The 18,236-nt window shown below is 37.7% G+C and overlaps 1 long non-coding RNA gene across 1 annotated transcript; it reads left to right on the top strand.

Moving 5' to 3' along the window:
- The first annotated feature begins 3,497 nt into the window (after positions 1 to 3,497).
- On the top strand, positions 3,498 to 9,654 carry LOC139697944 (uncharacterized). Its single transcript, XR_011702836.1, has 4 exons — positions 3,498 to 3,541; positions 3,706 to 3,877; positions 4,836 to 4,962; positions 9,319 to 9,654. It is a non-coding gene; the product is annotated as an uncharacterized lncRNA (long non-coding RNA).
- Positions 9,655 to 18,236: the final 8,582 nt, after the last annotated feature.

Here is an 18,236-nt window from a genome sequence, read left to right as displayed (position 1 = left end):
TCTGTTAGGACATGTCATTCCCTAGACGTGATTCTTGAGCATATTCCGCTCTCATGTATGTACTACGACCGTGGATGCCGTCACAAGCCAATGAAGGCCTCGGAGAGGAAGGCCCACGAACCCTCCTGCCAGCACCGCCCTATGAAGTGCTTCGATTTAGGCTGCTCCTGGGAGGAGGAGACCCAGGGGTCAGAGGTCGAGGCCGTGTCCTCAGTCAGGACACTAGAGAGCCACATTCAAAGGGTCCACTCCTCGGAGGTGACTTTCGTCGTCGGCCGCGAATTGTCCGTTCAGCTGCCGATTAAAAGAAAACGGGATGTCGCTTCGTCCGACGACCCCAGTACCCAGGCGAAGAAACTGAGGTACGTCCTGTCGGACGACGGGGAGATGTACCTGGCGGCCGTCGACCTCACGTACTCCGAGAGGAGCCCGAGAGTAAGGGCCGCGATGAAGAAACTGAGCAGGCCGAGTACCATTTCTCCGTGCCGCGATGTCACCATTCAGGTGACGGGGGGAGCATGTAAACTGTCGTATAAGTATCCACTGGCGTCGTACATGCAAACGATGCCAGAGAGGTGTGACAATCCTTCGAGCAAGTCTACATACGACCTCAAGCTGAAACATTTTAAAAGATATATGACGCCAAAAGGTGCCATCAACCTTCACTTCGCCGTTTAACCAAGGCCTTCGATAAGAAAAGATTTTCGATGTTGTAACAAACTACTACCGATATTTGTAATAGTTTAATTTTTAAAAGAGTTCAATTATTATCATGTTATAAGCATTATAAAAGGTGTTCTCATTTTATCCTTCGTTCCTTTCTGAATAATTTAGGTAGTTTCTCGTTGTCGCCATGAATATTAAATGCTAGTTTCAAGCGTAAGATGGTGGAAATCCTTCATGATGAAAGAAGACTTTTATTTTCCACATATCTATGTGGAAAAGCAAAGTGTCTTCCTTCATCATTCTTCATAAATATTATTTTTAACCTGACACCGTTACGTAACTTACGTAATGTAAGTTACGAGATGGACTTACGTTACCTAACTTACTGTAAATGCATCTGATCCCCTCGGGCAGATGGGCAAGCTAACAACAAATTAGGATTTATTAGAAGAGCTCTCGGTCAATGTGATGAAAAGGTCAAAGAGAGACGTTATAATATTTCGCTGATTCGGCCTCATTTAGAATATGCTGCACGTATATGGGATCCTTACGAAGTTGGATTAAATACAAAATTGGATCGCGTGCAGGGTAGAGGAGCTAGATATGTAAAACGTTGTTATGATAAACTTAGTAGCGTGTCCAAAATATTAGAGCAGCTAGGATGGAAATCACTCACGGAGTGAAGGTTAAATTATGGATTAAATCTCTTGCATACATCGGAAGGACGTCTCTTTCGCAGTGATGTGGAAATGTATTACTACCCTCATCGGTAGGAGAGAATATGTCCATACAATAGGAGAGATCAAGTGTTGAACAGATGGATTTAAAATGTATTTTTTTCCACGAACGGTAAGGAATCAGAATAACATTGTCCGACCGCAGTGCCATTTCCTCGTCAATTCTAGCATTCAGGTTTACGTAATTCTTCTTCCCAGGCTGAAAAAGTATGCGCTCACAGTCTTCGAGATGGCTGGGCGGCTCTTAGGTAAAAAATCACGACTTCAATGATAAACGAAGTATTTCTTCCTCCGCAAAATAAATTTAGACCTCCTCGATAAATTAAAAGGTGATAAACCTGTAGGGATATTCGAGAGGTGGTTAACTTGACACCAAAAAATAGATTAAATGGTATAATTTTTTTTGCAAAAAAAGGAAATTAATAAATTAAGGTAATTACCAAATGTCATCAATCATCTCTAGAAAAGAAAATAGTACAGTGTCATCGCGGAAGTAATGATTTTATATTTCGATATACCTAGATATTTGGATTAAATATACCGGTATAACAAAAAATGGAAATAAGCTCACAATGCCTAATTGAACTTCTCACCGGAAGGGAATGGCTTCAATGGCCAAATTCTTGGAGAATTCTGATGGAAATGGCAACCATAAATCTGCGATTCTCTCAAAGTCCTTCGGGGCAACCTAAATATTGATCGCAGATACACTGTGTTATGGCGCCAATGCATACTCCTCGCCTAGTTTTAACTACAAAGTTTCACCGAAAATGACTGGCAATATTCTCACCGTAACTCTCCCGCTTTTGATACGACAAGAAGCGTCACGCTGAACTACGGTTGATTCGAATTTTGATTAACAAGCCATAATCGTTTCCATATATTCTAGTCGGTGGACAAAGGGCATGTGAGAGCGTAATGGTCTCTATGATCTCACACTCAGACCAATATGCTTCACTTGTACTTGTATAATACTCTGTGAATTCTGATTTTGATTGCATTACAATGGGCAAAGCACGACTTCTTTCATTCCGCTCTTCGTATCATGCATCAGAATATTCAGAAACGTTATGCTCGGCATTTGAAGCGATGACTTCGGAGGACCAAATGGAAGAATTTATGAAAAAGGCGCTCCCACTTTCAATTTTCTTTCAAAATATATTAACGTGACGAATTTCTGTTGACTGGGAGTTTATAGGTCCCGGACACCCGTTTTCACGAAATCCAGGGCCGAGGAGGAATATCACTCCCTGGTCCATCCCGGATTTCAAAAACCGGGTTGGTAACCAGAGCGCCCACCCTCCGGGATCCCCTTCTCTCACTTGCGGGTCTACAGACATGGCAAACACCCATGTGGATCGCCGTACGCACACATTAAATCCATTACACTGTTAGGAGGTATCCCTTTCTTACAAGGGGTTAGTTTTCGGGTATGCCTCTCCGCCTTTTTAGTCGTCTCTTACGACAGGCAGGGATACTGCGGGAGAATTCTACCCTCATGCGGGTCGGGGGATTGAGACCAACCTAAGAGTCACCGCGAAAGAGGAATTGAATGCTACCCAGTGCAATACACAGTCCGTCGGATGAGACGCAGTTGACTCATCGCACTTCCGAGGTGGAATTGGCAATGTTGCTTCTCCTTTGCCTCAGTCATCTCGCCCCCTCTCCTCTGACCATTCATCCAACCCACCCCCCCCGTTATGTACAAGATACCATGCCTTTACGTAATAAACTCAAAGAAAACTAAGGAAATATTCAGGTTCATTCTACCTACTGAGGAATAGTAGGTGCCAACATATTTACTTTACCGAGTTCCTGATGAAATTTTCCTTACAGCAATGTATCGCCACTTTAATTGGAACTTGCAAATTATTTTCCGGGATCCAAGGCATCAGTATCATCTTTGGCTCATTTACTTACATGTGAGTCACGACATGATCATATTTGTCAAGTCATCGACTAACAATGAGACCCAAGTCTGGATTCATTGGATGGCTCGTTAAATGTCGCGCGCGCATTTCTGGAGGGGTACGTAATTGCGTTGTTTGGCTGGCGGGCTTGTAGACAGCTGTACACTCGGCACTCAAGCTTTCGGCGAGGAAAGGAGCGGTTAACTGCGGGACTTCAGTTCACTCAAGGTCAAAGCCCTGCGAAGATACGCGAAATGCGCACTTTCGGAATTGAAATGGACTAACAATTCCCTCCGCCTCCTTTTCCATCGTCCCAATTCGATTTCACTCTCTCTTGTGCGAAGTCTCTAACTCAATATACCCCCCCTATCTTCCCCCGCCTTCCCCCACAGGTCCCCCCTGACTTACAGCCGGTCATTTGGGCTCGCCAGTTCACTTTGGGAGCCGGGATGAGCCAGTCATTCGAAGCATCGCTCTCCTGGAGTTCGGGGAACCCGCGAGGGCATGAGGAACTCAGGAGAGAAGACTAAAGCGGTCGAAATCACGGGCAGCTGTATATCATTGGTGAGTGGCGATTTCGTACAAGCCAACGTGCAAATATACAGAGGTAGGTGGCTTAATCGCAAACGTGTCCAGTGCATCAACTTTCTGATTGACAGGTTTCGATTATCTAGATCTTAGGGCCACTTTCCGAAATTGACGGTTACATCTTGGTACGAATGTAGTCAGCCTAAAAATATTATTTTGAAATGTGCTCTCAGTCACTGGCACCAGTATACCTGTATACTACATACACTGATCAAATGGTTGAAGTACGCGATAAATTCGATCTTCAGCTGGGCCCAAGGGTCGTTTGTTATTGCCCAGGAGATATTAATGATGGTCCCGTAATTGTCATCACCAGGGATCGGGATGGTGCTTTGGGTAAAGTACCGACTTCCCAACCAGAGGGTCCTGGTTGGAATCCTAGAGGCGGCAGGTATTTTTCAGGGTCGTCTGGATCCCTACGATGACGGTGCTTTGTGGAGAGCACATTGGGCGAGTACACCGCCCGTCGTTTGGGACATTAAACTGTGGACCCCTTGGCGCCTTTCGTTGGGGGTGGACTACTCCCGGCGACAGGTTTCTTTCCACCCTTCCTCCTTTCTCATCCAATCATAATGGCGCTAATGAAATCTGCTTTTGGCCAACTCCCCGGCCCCAAACACGGCCTCGGTAGCTTTCAATTCTTGCGTGCACACTCATTGAAATTTCGATTTGCGACTTCCAATTCTTCGTAATTGTTGACGCCCCTCAATTTGTAATCTCATTACCTTCTGGTTTACCTCTCTCTTGGCATGTGATTCGAAATGGGGAGGGACTGCAGATTCGATCGCGTGTTAAGCGGATAAAAATTCAACCTGAATTTTGTAGTTCATTCCTTCGTACGACACGGCGTTACCCTAATTAGTGATTTTAGCCACCACCTCCTTAATTTTGTCAGTCTTAAAAAAATACTAATTTGAAATTGCTTTCTCTGCAGATACGCTTCAGTTGAGGTCACTTTAAGGCTGAAACATTTCAAGCTTCCCTCGCCATGACATCTTAGGCCTATTGCAGGAAAATCACCTGAAAAAATCTCCACCTGCTGCCGAGTGGAGAAAATATGGGTAAAATCTAAACATCCAAATTTTAAAACCTAAGGTTGCTCGACTTTGACTGAGATAATTTTCCAAGTATTTGTACTCACTTCCCAAGTATTATAAGTAAGATGATGAATTATTTATATTTTGTCTTAGCAAGGAGAAATGATCTAAACATTGAAACTGTCATAGAGCCGAGAATAGAAGATTACTACGCATTTTACACAAAAGTTTACATTTGTGACTAGTTTCCATGCAAAGTCATTATCCTTGGGTACCTTAAGATGGTCTGTGTGTTGAAATTAGATGTGGCAAATAAAAGTTTTGTGGGAAATACATCACCCATTCTCCTTTCATTCAAAAATAAATTTCCACTCAATCAAGCCTGATTTTGGGTGTATTAGAGGGGAGAGTGTTAGTGTGGACTGGTGGCTGTAGGAATATATGTAGTAGGCATGTTGGATGGAATGAAGGTGGAATGAACGTGGAACGGAAGGATTTATTGTGGCATGTGGTGTCAGGTATTCTTTTTTGGCTAGGTTGTGAAGTGAAGCAGCTGTATTTTGGTGTCTTTCCAATACCAACTTCAAACTTTTATTTAACCAAGAACTAATACATTATTTAAAAGTTGTTCTTTTTTAATTATCAATAATATTAGTGAAAATTGTTTTACCTTTTATTGTGAAATATTTTTCCTAATATAAAAATCATTCCACAATGTTTTTTTTATAGTACAATACCCACGTGGAAAGCATGATCTTTTTGGAAAAACAATCCAAGCAACCAAAGAAGCCCAAATTGTAATCATCCCAATGATGCAGGATTGTTGAGATCTTATTATTTATTGAAAAATTAGTTTTTTAAATTTCATCGTTAAATCAACATTATCTTTGATGGAAATTTAGTGTGAAATTATTTCTTATGGGGTGTGGTAGCCAAGGAAATTTCAGTTTAACTGTGACGGTTGAGGCCTGATTCCTGGTGACTTTGAAAAATTCTCAGCTTCACCGTAATTCTTTTATAATTAGGGTGCTCAACATTCAAACCACAGGCAGCCCAAGGCAATGAACTGCCTCATCCCCATTCCTTAGTTATTGCATGATGCCCTAATCCCACATGCCTAGGCCATTGTGAGACGAGCTGCACACTAATAATTATAAAAATCAATCTTTTTGCTGATCAATGTGGTTTTCTTGTTTAACCATTTGGTTAGTTGGATTTTCAAATTGTTTTCAAATTTGACTAAATATAATGGAGTTTGTTGAAACCATAGTGCATACTAAGCCTAAGTTTACGGGGATGTTAGTTTCATGTTATCCAACGACATTAATAAACTCATAGATTGGCTTGATATACCTCGCCTAGTAAAAAGCTCAACTTAATGAGACATTCAATAATCAAAAGGGCAATCAGTTCCTTTTCTATTGCCAGTTTTTGGTTTCCCAGGGATCTGGTACCTGAAAAACCCCACAGCAAGGATGAAGGGCAGAGGGTATAGAGGCATCACTCGGAATCAAATCCAGGCCCCCAGTGCAGTAAACCAGCATGCTATTCATTGGACCACCACACCCCCTGCTCAGTTTGTGTTTAATGCATTTTAGGTGAAATTATGTCTCATCATACTTATGTACTAGTTTTGCAAAAAGACAGTTCCTTGCATTTAATCGTGCAATATTGCCAGAGGATATTGATTTCAATCTCGAAAAGAAATTAATTTTTATACATTCGATAACAAGGTTTTAGGCCTACATGCTAAATTAACTGGTGTGTGGAATATCAATGTTAATAAGCAAAGTGTTCTGAACTGAACACGTTGATGTGCACTATTTGGTTCCAGCATAACAGTATCTGGAGGTATTAAAACTCTCATATCATTCTAATTTTTTTTCCAGGGGAATCATGTAGAATAGTGCTCTGGGGATCATCTGTATGCATGTTGAACAAAGTTATCTTCAACCATATTACTCAAATAAATTTAAATCTTTTTACCATTCATTACATGTATTACACCATACATTACCATGTATGCAAATAGCCATATTCACAAATATTCAACCGGAAATCATAACATCCACGTGAGTTATCTTAAACCAGCTATTTCATTTAAACCCCAATGGTAATGGGTGTAATAATTTAAGAGAACACAATACCGAACTCATTGAAAATGAGTGATTAATTGTGGTTTCAAATTGACACTTGGGAAATTACTTCTATTTAAATGTTATTTTTCATTGAATAAATTAAAAACTACAAATAATTGGCCTTAAAGCTCCTTCCCTATTCATCTTTCTCCATATGCGTTGGTTGTCTTTTGGTGACGATAGTTTCGCTGGCCACCCTCCGTATGTCTTCAGGTCGAAGGTATTTTTCGAAGCTTTCTTGTCCAAGATCAAGACATGAACGTGGATGATGGATAGTCATTTAAACACTGTGTGGAAAAGGACTATGCTATCAGAGCGCAGTACTTGACTAACAGCTCTATATAAAAACTGTCATCACCAAAATACAACCAACACAGATGGAGAACCCAGAAGTGCAAAGACAAGAAAGTCAACATGGTGGAAACCTTCGCACAAAGTAATTGTAATGCATACTCGTAGTTTTTTGTGCACTTTTTAAGCATTTTCATAGTTTCAAACTGTATTTTGTTAATTTCTTTGTTTGAAGACTCCTAAAAGTACATGATATATAGGGTCTGTGGACAATAAAAATATAGTATTGTTTGGGCCCTCATTCCTTTAGTTACTGTATGTGCGATTTCTTTGTTTCATTCTTTTCAGTTTTTGAGACATTTTGTGATTTCACCAGAAGGTTAAAAATTTTCTCTTATGAATGATGTTATTCGGTGATGGAGACATTCTGGTCTTGATGTTTTGGTCTTGTCATGCTAGTGGTTTTCCTCCTGTGATGTCCATTGGGTCATTTCTGTCAAAGCCTTGGATGTTTACTGGGTGATAGGTATTCCACCACTAAAGTTAAACTCCAACTTGCAATTTCATCCAAAGTATCAGCTCTTTCCCTTCATTCTTCCTTTTAATCTAAAATGCCTTTAAATTTAATTATAAGCAATATTTTCTTAAATTATCTACAATGGTGCAAAATGACCTTGGCTGTTGGTGTACCCTTAACACACAAAACTACCTTGCCTAATATCTACGTCACATACCCAGCATTCTCCCTTCTATCACAAAATTAAATTTTCATTTCCAGCCAATATGCCTAGCAATAATTCCAGCTTCTAATGATGATGTCAAAAAGTCTCCCCCCTCCCCTATCATGCTGCAAACTTATTTTAATTTCATCCCAATTTGATTTTTCCCCCCCATCTCCATACCATTCCCCTTTAGCATTTCATAATATTCCAATTTATGCTTATCCACTGGCATTAGCAACTGTTTTAAGTTATAATATGACAACACAATTTGTTTAACAAGTGCTCTGTTAAAGGGCATTAAGCAAGGTAGATGTTATGATTGATAATTGGCGAGATATTTCCTTGTTTACCCTCACGATTTTCCCACCTCTCCTTCCTTGCACTCACCCAACACACACTCATCTACTTTCATTCTGTCCTTATTCTCACATCCCAAACATTTTCTTGGTTCATATTTGGTCATCTTTTTGGGGTGCATGGTTCACATTGGCACGAGAGGAGGGTGGAAGGGATGCAATGCAAGAGGTAAGCAATGGTGGTAGCTCCTTTAGAAAAAAATTATTAATCCATCAATACATCTGCAAAAAAATGCTGTGAACTTATTAGCCCAGGTGTTTTTCCATTAAATAAGCATAATTGTTAAGGTAAAATATAAGTAGATCCAAGTTCCATTGTAACTTATCTGCCTTTTCTAGAAAGAAAAGATTCTATTGTTATTTTAACTTAATCTTATAATTTCCACATTCATGTGATAATATTTAAATATATTTTGAAATCTTAAGAATATGAATGCTTTAAAAAAATTCATTTGACCATCATACACAAATATATTAATACATTTTTTATTCAAATTTATGACATGGTAATTGAGTGATGAGCTAAAGTTATTAGTAGCAATAGTTGTTGATAAAATAATTTCCAACAAATCGTCATGGATGAATTGCATCCGCTTGAACAAAATATCATTTGTACAAAATTCATATCCATTTTTATTAAAGCTTAATACCTCTGATATTCCAATGTGGTTATATTTATAGATTTCACGTGAAAGTTTCCATTTTTATTGATTTTTAAAGGGGTACCAATCTTTCAATCTTAACCAGTAAATATTTCTTTAGCCCTTTTGAACACAGGAGTATTTATATTTTTGATAAAAACATCTTAAAAATAGTTTAAAAAAATCACATTAACTTAAAATTAATAATCTTATTTAAATTGTTTTCCCTCAGGTCTTCCATTGGATGCCTATGCTACGTGAGAAGTGGAGCATTCATGGGAATCAAGGTTGATCAGCAAGCTTTCTCATCAAAGGTGTATATTTCCTTGCTGGTTCCAAGTTGGACAGTGCAGTCAGCATCTAATGAAGTGCATTTCATGTGGGTGTCAGCTTTAAATGGGCCTCTGAATAGACTGCAACTTCTCCACCACTAACTTTGTGCATAGTGGCTAGGAGGGAATTTCAGTAAAATGTTTTGGTTAAAAAAGGATATTTGTAATACTGATGCAAGTTCTAATGCATATTTGTCTTAACAAATGTATTTATGAGTAATAAAGATGAAAGAAACAATAAAGAATTTTGTCTAATTTTTATATCTTTCCCTCTGTGTATGAATGAACTTTTGAATGACTAATTTTACCTTAATGTGCTGCTGCTTACGAATTAAAAAGAGAAATACAGAAATTCATCTAAACAATAGATCGTTTTTCCGTGGTAAACACTTAATGAAAATGTTCATTTGAATTGTTACTTAAAGTACAGATAACTGCAAATGAATATATTCTAATAATCTCAAAAATGGCAGTCGGAAGACAATTATACCCCCTGCCATGCATTCGGTAATGCGGGTTATTCAATTTGTTATGAATTAAAACAGAATTGAGTAGATAGTTTGACTTGAATGTAATGTCGGTATTTCCTGCAAATATCTATTCAAAACATTGTTATCGAATTGATTGTTTAAAAGCCAAAAAACCGTGAAATGGGCATTATTTCAATTATCAGCATGAAATAGTTAAGTAGTAGCTGTACTTTATGTAAAAAAATATTGTGTGTAGCTGATGTAAAATACGAAAAAATGCCGTAATCCGTATGTTGGTAGCCTAAAATGTTGTCAAATTTGAAATTGGCAAAGTAATTGTATCCTATCCTGCTTTTTAAAGGTGTAATTCGTGATTACAATGAACATACGAGCTACATTTGCTCGCACCGGGTAAAAAATTACGTCATGCACCCAACTTAACCATGTCCAATAATTAGAGTTAATTGGTCTATCAAAGGCGAAAAAGCATGGCATTGAATGTGTTCCAAGAACCGGCTCACTCTTGAAAAAAGAGTAGCTCCATCGACGGTCAACCGCTCACGAGCCGTCTCGGAGTACCGTGAGACCCAAGGTGAAGTGCTAAGCCTCCCCGAGAAAATATCCGTGTATTCAGGTCCCGACTCCACCCAGCGAAAAATATTCTAAGTCCAGAGACCCTCGCCAGGCGAGAGAGGCGTCGAGGTAGGCAGATGCATCGGATTCGGCAGACGAGAGCCTTGCTGAGTTCATCGAGCTGATTTTGAGAAAAAAATCGGCAAAGTCCGTAGTTTTACAGAACAAATAATTGTTCCGAACCCGAAAATTTTAAGAATCCCAGTAGCCTGAGGGATAAGAGGCGGATTGGTGGGGCAAGACTGTAGAGTGTATTACTACGATTCACTTTTGCAGGTGAAATTTTTTTTTTTTGCAAAATATTTTCGATTCGATAATATGCACAAAATCATCACCAGAGATTTTGACGGTAGGTCCAGGACGCCGCAGGAGATCAGGAAAACAATTAAATATTGAATATTATTGTGAGGAGGGCTGCCATTTTTTCCAGCCGGGCGGCGGGGCGCCGGAAAAAATGGCAGCCCTTTTCACAAAAAAATTCAATATTTAATTGTTTTCCTGATCTCCTGCGGCGTCCTGAACCTGCCGTCAAAATCTCTGGTGACAATTTCCTGAAAATTAGTGAACAAAAAATTAATTTACGGATTGATTGAAGAACCAGCTAACAGATGGCGTATGCCTTCATTAGTTGAAACCTCCTCAAATACCAGCACATCCTAGTACACCCTTTTCCCACTAGAGACACCAACGTAAAAGTGCGAAATTCAACTTTTACCCGGCCATGCAAAATGCATTGTAAATTTCGTATTCGTATGGGATTCGTTCGAAGTTGGGGCATGGTTAATATAAAATATGACACACCCTTCCGATTACTTCCAGTACATTCTTATTGAATGTGCTGGAACATCATAATATGTTTAAATATAAGCGAGGTACTATTTAAACATTAGCGAGTTAATTATTAGATAATGCTCAAATTAAAAATGGGGCGTCAACCCCAATTGGTTGCAATATCTCCCAGTTCATATTCAGTAATTTATGTTATTTTTTATTTCAATGAAATCGGCCTGTTGTGAAGTATAGAATAGTTAAGTTCGATCCAAAGCTCTTGAATATTCGTAAATTATAGCATTTTTTCAAAAATTCCTTAAGGACTTGATCTCAACACAGTTTCAATGGTGCAGATGTTACTCATTATTACTGCAGTCAAAGTAGTTAACATTTGAATTATACATAAGAATCATTAATGCAAGAATAATATTCAAAAACTTTATTAATTTCAAAATTATAGAATACAAAAGTGTCAACTAAATAAGTTTAATTTCTTCTTAAACAATGCAGCAAAACAAACTGTATGTAAAAACTCCTTGGGTTTGATAAAATCCATGTCCCTGATATTTCAGGGATAATATTACCTAATCTCCAATTAAGTTTCTTCTGTTTTCACCCAAATCCAAATTAAGTCCATTTAAAAATGTTCACAGAATATTTTGTCTTCATGGAAAGTTGAAGGAATGATTCACACTCTTACACCATACATGGAAAAACTATTACATTACTTATGCTTTCAATTGCACCAGAAAATTAACTTCACAGATCACTATCCATATGTTCCTTAGTAAGTCATATCCTTAAATTATTTACGCGTACCTATTAATGGGATTAATATTAAAAACCTAATAAAAATTATTTTGCTTAGTTGCCCAGGCATAAGGAATTTAGATTGTAATGACTTTCCTAACTGCATATTATTAGCTGTACTATGAATCATGGGAGAGGAGAGGGGATTGCTGGGGATAATCAGGCGGGAAAGGTGAATGCAGACCTTTTTGATTTGCAATGGGGTGCTGAAAATTGTAATAGAGGGGAGATTGTTAGGCAAGGAGATGTAGTATATATAATAGTAGAGTCATATTAGACAATCAAGTGAGGAGGTATGCATAATTTGTAGAGGTGTCTATTGTAATTCTGGATGTTGGGTTGTTTAGTTAGGTGAGGTTGAGTTGTCTCTGTACTGTTTGGTAGCTGGTTTTGATCATAAAACTACCCTTACCAGAAGATTAAATAATAATTATTAAAAAGGCACTATGTTAAAGAATAGGAAAATTTAGATATCGAGTGAAAATAAGATACCAAGGACCATATTCCATATACCAATTCATTTAAGATAAAAAATATTATAATCAAGTAGTCTGCTTGATTTGTATTGAGTCTGACATCAAAACAAGATTATGAAGTAGGTAACTGTTGGTGAAAACTTTATGAAGTCCCTTATTGGACCAGATGTACCATAAATAACAGAACTAGAACTTATATCAATGGAAGGATTTTAATCTTATTGTGAATTTTTTTGGAAACTTGTTTGCCAAAACAAAAACTGCGACTCAAAGTAGGAGTGAATAATGCTACATTACTTCAAAATGTGATCAATGCTCTTCATATTTCCTTGTACCTCTCCATTTAGATTCAATAATCGCAGTTGGAAGATTAAACCCTAAGTACGTGGTGTGTCGCAGTTGGCAAACCTCATTTGCAGGTCGACTTATGCATTACATCCTGCTCCGCATTTCAAATTTTTTTCTTCATCGTCATAGGATTTTTTCAATAACTGTGATGACCTTTGGCCTCTTAAATAATGACTCTTCCCAATGATTCTGTTTTGACTACAGGAAAAGGCACTACAGGGAAAATAAACCTAGCAAGTCTGCCCTTATGAGATGAGGGAGTTCTTTGCATTTACACTGTTCCCAGGTTCTGAATTACTTTATTGCTTGACAAGGTCTCACTATGAAATTTCTCTGGAACCATTCATTCATCATTCTTTCATTGTTTCTTCATAACAGTTGCAAGGTCAAATGGCCTCACCACTGCTGTCTTGTCTCAGTTGTTAGATTTCTTTCTTGAGAAATAGAAGTAAAAAAGTCTTTTGTATAGCACCCAATCTATTCCAAGAGGGATAAGCTTTTTTAAAGCTAAGATGACAGAGAGTTTAGAAGAAGATTTGGGCGAAGAAAATGAAGTGAGCATTGGATCTGATAGCACAAGTTCTAGTGAGGAAGTTTGGTCGAGTGGCACTTAGTTGAAGAGATACCTTGGACAGAGAAGAAGACCAGGCCTTACAGATGTCAGGTATGCTTAGCGAGAGGTGAAAGTAAAGATTATGTATTCGTGCCCTAACTGTAATGCAGGCCTGTTTAGATTGTTTCAAATTACATCACACACAACTGAACTTTTAGAATGGTCTGAAAATTAACACACGAATGAAGAATTGAAAATATGAAAAATTAAGTGAAAAAATATTTTACTAAATATAAGCAATTTTTTAATTTTAGAACAAATATTTGAGAACAAATCATTTTCAGCAATATTGCAGAAAGTGATAAAAAAAATTAAATACAGCAAGTAGGGTCCAACCATTAAAATTTCTATACCAGCTTGAAAAGGTTAGAATTTGAACCTCGAGAAACTGGAGTGGAAAAAAGAGAAAAAGCCTTTGGAAGGATTGGAGAACCTTTATACTTGGCAACTGAATATTGGAATAAAGATCTAACTAAAGTAAGCCGTCTAAAAATGAGCGAGTGATTTGGGTTTCATGGGTCTCCATTTTGAAGAGCCACTCAACAAATTCTTCACTAAGGTTACTTTATTGCAATAAACTCATTGGTGTTTGTTTACTGTTTTTCCAGCTTGAATAATTTAACACATTAAATCGCACTTCAATTTTATCAGTTGATATTCATATATTCCCAACCACAGGCACCTACCTTTCTGTTCATTTGGTCTGCCGCTTGCAGCTGGTTTCTGGCAGTTAAAAAATGAATGGCTGACTTAAATATTTCATCACGCCACAAATAGATAGGAAAAGTCTTTATTTACATATTTCATGTTAAAGATTGGATTACATCAGATGGGGATAAATCTAATAATTATAAAAACCAAAGCATAATCAATCCACGCCATGAAGAACCACTAAATACTTGGGATGCTAGGCACCACTGTGATATAAATCTCAAGAAATCATAGTAAACAGCACAAGGGTCTGTTTTGTTAGTGATGGTAGAGTTAACTCAATACTAAGCCCAATGGTGTGTTAAATTCACACATTCACAGGGAAAGGCATTGACCAACCAGTTGGGGGAGGGGGGGGGGGGGGTCAGTAGTGCCTTTCCCTGTGCCGGTTATGGTTTCTCAGGAAGATCTGGTACCCAAAAAAACAGCTTGGGTGGAGCTTAGGTTGCCTAAGAGGTATGACTTCAATTGAACCTGGGCCCTCTAGTCAGCAGTCCAGCACCACTACCGGACTACCACCTCTCCCTATGCTCTCCATATATTCTTTTGATTTCTTCCATTACTCTTAGTAGGGAAAATTTTTGACCCTTATCACAAATGATGGAAGAAGTTGGTTTACAAGCTGGCACTAACTGTTTCTGTAAACAATATCTTTTATGATGATTTAAAACAAAATTTAGCATAACAAATGTGCATATTTGAAAACACTCTTTCAAAATTCTTCATAGACTTAAGGACTGATTGATTACATGTGCAATTTGCCATTTAACCAGATCTCCCTGGGAAACCAGAGCTGGCTCAGGGAACTGCACTAGCCCTATGTTATTATCCTATTGTGTGAATTTCACACATGTTACAAATAATATTTATTAATTTAAGTATATCTCTCTCATCACACCAGCCTTCAAGTAGAATGCATTGTTTTGATTTCAGATCAATGTAGCAGTTTCTCACACAGAAAGTAGACAGTCTTGACAGGAAAGAAACTTTTCATACAGGTGCAACCATCATTTCAATTCATTATTGTCTATTATCAATTTTGGAATGTACATTTAAGAATCTATCCTTGTTTCAACAGATGAAACTTAGCATTGCCACAGTTACCATATTTATCATTCAATTCATCAGGTAGAAAAATTCTACTATTTAAATGACATTTATATCTTTCTGGAGGTATCACACAAGGAAGCAACCCAAGGTTCACATGAAAATGTGATAACCCCTGGAATAATCTGAGATATAATTTATGCCTGAATCTTGGTTAATCTTATGTCCTAGTCGGCCACTGAATTTTTACTCAAAATGTCCACTTTTTACAAAACTCATGCAAGTAGTGTTTTGTATTCATTGAATATTTTCAAGTTCATTTCAATAAAGTAATTGTAATCATAACTTATGAACTTTCATAAAATGCATGTTCTCAACAAGGAGGAAAAGAAATTTAATTGAGCACTTTCAACGGGGATAATCAAGTTATAAACAATCTTTATATATTTGGATTTATTTTATCAATAGTGAGACCCACTTCCTTAAAAATTTCACCACTATTGCCATAAATACTGCAAAACATGAAACCACTACAATTGCTCACTTTTACCATTGTTCTACTGCAACAATCAGGGTTCAGAAGCAGCTGTAGGACAATTCATAATCATACAGCACCAAACCACCATCTATCACCAATGTTCTCTCGATGAATTGTGGTGATGAAGGGCTTAGATAAGACAGGAAATGCAATAGAGAGAAATGGAAGGAATGGAGAAAAATAACCTGTGATAGAGAGTGTGCCCTACCAACTGCATCTCATTTGGTCCATCTTAAGTCCCGTGATAAGTCTTCAACCTTATCTTCTGCCTTCTCCATTCAGCCTTTTACGAAAATAACTTAGGTCATGCCCCTCAGTCCCAAAGCTATTCAAATAAAACAGCATTTCAGTGCTAAACTATTAACCAACCATAAACCAACACCTTTGGAGGATATATTGAAGGCGAGTATTGCTGGGAGTAGCAAAGAATTTTTCCCTCTTAGAAGTGGCAGAAAATTTGCATATTGGATTGTCTTAATGGGTTTTATCAAATATTTTAAATTATGATATTATTCAAACTATGATGCTGATTGAACTCCTAATGACTTAAAAACCATTATCACTTTTTGTGTATTTCAGCTGGCAATCCCACATAAGTAAAATCCTTCAAAGCTCCATTTGGGGTCACAATCCATAGGTCCATGAAAACCTGAGTAAGGTCTAAAGACAACTGATTTGTAACTCAATGATCCCTTTGGATAAGTAAGATTGAATAATTCTCTCAACTCAGATAAAGTAATAATTTTCACACCAGACGAGTCTACGTTAGTGTCAGAAAGAGGAGTTTGTTAATAACCGTGAAATTTCAGAATAAACAAACAATAATTAATCATTGCTTTTAATACAGAAATGAGAGTTCCAGGATACATCACTTGGAAGGCAAAACATTTGTCCATTACAGATTACCTTCCAGTGAGATTCTGTGGCAGGTGAACTGACTTCCTTGGAAAATATGACCAAGCAAACAAGGTATTGAAAAATAGGCTAGTACAGAAAAAAAGCAAAGATTTGAAAGAAAGATGTGGAGAGAAGGGGCTGATACAGAGGTAAGCAAATAGGTAAGCGAAAGGTTTAAGATGTTCATTGCAGTAACCGAGGGTTAGGCAATGACCCTGAAATGATGAATTAGTCATCCTGGGTGTTCCACTGCTTTGGTCTATCTGGTCTGAAAGTATTTTGCAATTAATTCAAAGAGTTTTATAATGAAAAACATCCCAGTAGGCATTTGCGAGTTGGAAGGTCAATGTGACAAGTCTAACATTGTTCATTCATACAGAACTCAACTGTCACTTGCAGTAACAATATAGAGGCATGGAAAAAACAAATAATTCTCTTTAGTGGCGATTGCATAATATGTGCAGAGTAGCCTTTGCTCGGCATGTAATTTGGAGAGGCAAAATTAATGGCCATTGAGAGCTGGTTCTAACTTGAACTCATTATTGAGGCCACAGAAATCATACAAGTAAGCTAACCAACTCATGGAAGTGAAAATTCAAACAGCCAAAACTAAGGAAAACTAGAGACATCTTCACATCATCACTATGGGTCCATGAAGGGCATTGAATTTAATGTATACTCTGATTAGTTTAGCCTTTTCTAAAAATAACTCTCTCTAACCAGCTCCTTTATTCCTCAGAACAAGTGCCCCAAGTATCCTTGAACTCATCGGAGAGAAAATATCCTAACCACAATCCCTTAATCAACATAAGGCTCGTTATACTTCATACCTATATGAAAGTAATTTACCATTAAAAATTTTTAATTTTAGAGACAACTACAAGCTGATTACATTGTCAGTAACATTATTTCAATTACTATGAAATGCAACATAATGAAAATTCATTAAAATTTGATTTACTCAGAGTCTATGATTAACTCATTAAATTTATTCCCACAAAATCTATCCCAAGATGACTACCAAATACTTAAACAAGTACAATGAAGTACTGCACTTCTCCCAGTTATATTTTGGGCATGAATCTATATTTATATTTCTGTAGTAGTAGGCACATTTGCCCACATGTAGCTGAAGATGACAGAATAATGTGATGATACTTTGTAAATAGTAATAATAGGTTGGTGGAGTGGTACAAATCATTGCACAAGCTATCAGTCAGTACATACATTTGGGCTGACAGAGTTCTGGTTAAAAAGAAGCTGCGTAGCTTGCACAGGTAGGCACGCTTGATGTGATGCCTCTCAGACCTGATAGAAATATCTGAAATATTACATTTTAATCTGCATTGATCACTTTAAGAAAAGCAAACAAAAGAATCCCAGAATAGGTTCATCTCCATGACCAATATTGGAGGTAGAAGTTCATGAATCGTCTCGTTTGTGCTCAAATAAATACCCTAGGATAGCAATCTGGTAATGGGGAGGGAGGAAGGACACCATTGTC

The sequence above is a fragment of the Hetaerina americana genome, unplaced genomic scaffold (assembly GCF_022747635.1).
Source record: "Hetaerina americana unplaced genomic scaffold, ioHetAmer1.1.p SCAF_8, whole genome shotgun sequence".
NCBI lineage: Eukaryota > Metazoa > Arthropoda > Insecta > Odonata > Calopterygidae > Hetaerina > Hetaerina americana.
This window is presented reverse-complemented; position numbering and strand designations above follow the sequence as displayed.